The 3,785-nt window shown below is 40.8% G+C and overlaps 1 non-coding gene across 1 annotated transcript; it reads left to right on the forward strand.

The window, feature by feature from the left end:
- The first annotated feature begins 3,406 nt into the window (after nt 1-3,406).
- TRNAP-CGG (transfer RNA proline (anticodon CGG)) lies at nt 3,407-3,479 on the forward strand. Its single transcript has one exon. It is a non-coding gene; the product is annotated as a tRNA-Pro (tRNA).
- The last annotated feature ends 306 nt before the right edge of the window (nt 3,480-3,785 follow it).

Consider the following 3,785-nt stretch of genomic DNA (forward strand, 5'->3'; position numbering starts at 1 on the left):
CATACTGACCCGCCATAAACAGTGAAGGCCACATAGCATAATCAAACCAAAGGCATTTCCTCCTCGTACAATATTGGCAGAAATCTTATACCATAAGAATTTAAAGGTAATTCCTTCGTTAACGTCCTTTCAAGTACATCTCAAAACTATACTCCCACCCAACAATGTAAGAAAACATGGTCTATAGTTTCTGGTTTTTCGCAGATAAGGCAATTTGTCCCCCAAGGTGAGTAAAAACCGCGGTCTGCTTCAAATGTCCTGACAGATAATGTACCTTTGTATAGCTTAAAAAAAGAACTTCGTGGCAGCAGCCACTTGCATTTTTTTCACTCGTTTAAGCACATCTTGTCTGACCTCCAGTGTACAAGGTACGGTACAGGGGTTCAGGTAAAACAACAACACACACATCTTTGTACAACATTTTGTGAGTCACTGAAAATAAATATTCATTGGAAAATGTAACAGATAAAAACCGTACACTTAGAATAACCTCCTTAAGATACCCGCGGACCGCGCCAGTCATGTTATTCGTGCTAATCACATATCCAGGTAAAGCCCGCATCAGTCTTAGTTGGCACACTCTACGTAAGAAAGGATTTCTTTTGTAGCGAAAAAAAAAGAACCTATTCAAGAGCTGGCGTATAAAAAGATGTGGTAAACTCAGCCCGTGTCTCACTTTTCAAAACAGATTAGTTCGACTGCATCTTTCCCAGTTCGAGGCCTACACAAACACTGCGAAGATGCGATGGAGCTTCTGTGTTTGGCCTTGAAGAATGTGATACTCGCATCAGATACCAAAGTTTTGAGGCAAAGAAAAGATTACAGACAGTCGCTCTCGACAACACTGACAGATGATTACCATTGCATCTATGGGCTTTCGTTTGGATGTCTTTTGCTTGTTCTTTCTGGTAGTTCTCCTTATTTTTATAACAATCCAGTAGCACCCAAATGTACTTGACAGGTGTGGTCACCCAAGTAACATTGGCAAAATAGTCTGGTCTTGACGACCACTCTCCATGTCAGAAACCCAGACACTTTCCCCAGTTTACTGGACTGGCAGTTGCATTGCCGAACCTTTTAACTACAGTGATGGCAGTGGTAGCACTATATTTATCGGTGCAACAAACAGCCACATCGTCGGCATACGCCAGAATTTTAACTCCGGATTCTTGTAATCTAAAGCTATGATTGCTGATGTTTTGAGTTAGTGCTAAGCACAGAAATTATATATATATATATATATATATATATATATATATGGGAGAGAAGTGTATACCTAAGGGCTCGTATTTCCGTGTTTTAACACAAAATTAATGAGATATAACAGACAGTAATGCCAAGGAATGTACAGGGGAAGTTAATAGAACCAATGGAATTTAAATAAGAAGAAAGAAGAAAGAAAAGTGGATGAAAAAATTACCAGCAGTAAGCAGGAATCGAAGCTACGACCTTCGAATAACGCGTTCGATGCTCTAACCACTCAGCTATCACAGCGGCCGTCCCTCCATCCACTTTTTGGGGTTTATATGTGAATTTAGAAGTAGGAGTGACAGTCAGCGCCATCTATAAGCCAAACAACCAGTGTGAAAACACTCTTATTCGCATGTTTGGCGTCACGTAGCACGTGAACTTATTTTGAGCGGGCAGCTGATTAATTGTCCCTCTTATACAACCTAAACACACCAAGTCTGTCAGTACGAGACCCTCATTCAATGAAATAAGGGAGAGAAGTGTATACCTAGGGGCTCGTATTTCCGTGTTTTAACACAATATTAATGAGATATAACAGACAGTAATGCCAAGGAATGTACAGGGGAAGTTAATAGAACCAATGGAATGTAAATAAGAAGAAAGAAGAAAGAAAAGTGGATGAAAAAATTACCAGCTGTGAGGAGGAATCGAACCTACGACCTTCGAATAACTGGTTCGATGCTCTAACCACTGGCTTATAGATGGCGCTGACTATCACTCCTACTTCTAAATTCACATATAAACCCCAAAAAGTGGATGGAGGGACGGCCGCTGTGATAGCTCAGTGGTTAAAGCATCGAACGCGTTATTCGAAGGTCGTAGGTTCGATTCCTGCTCACAGCTTGTAATTTTTTCATCCACTTTTCTTTCTTCTTTCTTCTTATTTACATTCCATTGGTTCTATTAACTTCCCCTGTACATTCCTTGGCATTACTGTCTGTTATATCTCATTAATATTGTGTTAAAACACGGAAATACGAGCCCTTAGGTATACACTTCTCTCCCTTATTTCATTGAACGAGGGTCTTGTACTGACAGACTTGGTGTGTTTAGGTTGTATAAGAGGGACAATTAATCAGCTGCCCGCTCAAAATAAGTTCACGTGCTACGTGACGCCAAACATGCGAATAAGAGTGTTTTCACACTCGTTGTTTGGCTTATAGAAGGCGCTGACTGTCACTCCTACTTCTAAATTCACAAATAAACTCCAAAAAGTGGATGGAGGGACGGCCGCTGTGATAGCTCAGTGGTTAGAGAATCGAACGCGTTATTCGAAGGTCGTAGGTTCGATTCCTGCTCACAGCTGGTAATTTTTTCATGCACTTTTCTTTCTTCTTTCTTCTTATTTACATTACATTGGTTCTATTAACTTCCCCTGTACATTCCTTGGCATTACTGTCTGTTATATCTCATTAATATTGTGTTAAAACACGGAAATACGAGCCCTTAGGTATACACTTCTCTCCCTTATTTCATTGGACGAGGGTCTCGTACTGACAGACTTGGTGTGTTTAGGTTGTATAAGAGGGACAATTAATCAGCTGCCCGCTCAAAATAAGTTCACGTGCTACGTGACGCCAAACATGCGAATAAGACTGTTTTCACACTCGTTGTTTGGCTTATAGATGGCGCTGACTGTCACTCCTACTTCTAAATTCACATATAAACCCAAAAAAGTGGATGGAGGGACGGCCGCTGTGATAGCTCAGTGGTTAGAGCATCGAACGCGTTATTCGAAGGTCGTAGGTTCGATTCCTGCTCACAGCTGGTAATTTTTCATCCACTTTTCTTTCTTCTTTCTTCTTATTTACATTCCATTGGTTCTATTAACTTCCCCTGTACATTCCTTGGCATTGCTGTCTGTTATATCTCATTAATATTGTGTTAAAACACGGAAATACGAGCCCTTAGGTATACAATTCTCTCCCTTATTTCATTTAACGAGGGTCTCGTACTGACAGACTTGGTGTGTTTAGGTTGTATAAGAGGGACAATTAATCAGCTGCCCGCTCAAAATAAGTTCACGTGCTACGTGACGCCAAACATGCAAATAAGAGTGTTTTCACACTCGTAGTTTGGCTTATAGATGGCGCTGACTGTGACTCCTACTTCTAAATTCACATATAAACCCCAAAAAGTGGATGGAGGGACGGCCGCTGTGATAGCTCAGTGGTTAGAGCATCGAACGCGGTATTCGAAGGTCGTAGGTTCGATTCCTGCTCACAACTGGTGATTTTTTCGTCTACTTTTCCTTCTTCTTTCTTCTTATTTACATTCCATTGGTTCTATTAACTTCCCCTGTACATTCCTTGGCATTACTGTCTGTTATATCTCATTAATATTGTGTTAAAACACGGAAATACGAGCCCTTAGGTATACACTTCTCTCCCTTATTTCATTGAACGAGGGTCTCGTACTGACAGACTTGGTGTGTTTAGGTTGTATAAGAGGGACAATTAATCAGCTGCCCGCTCAAAATAAGTTCACGTGCTACGTGACGCTAAACATGCAAATAAGAGTGTTTTCACACTCGT

This window comes from Rhipicephalus microplus, chromosome 5 (assembly GCF_043290135.1).
Source record: "Rhipicephalus microplus isolate Deutch F79 chromosome 5, USDA_Rmic, whole genome shotgun sequence".
NCBI lineage: Eukaryota > Metazoa > Arthropoda > Arachnida > Ixodida > Ixodidae > Rhipicephalus > Rhipicephalus microplus.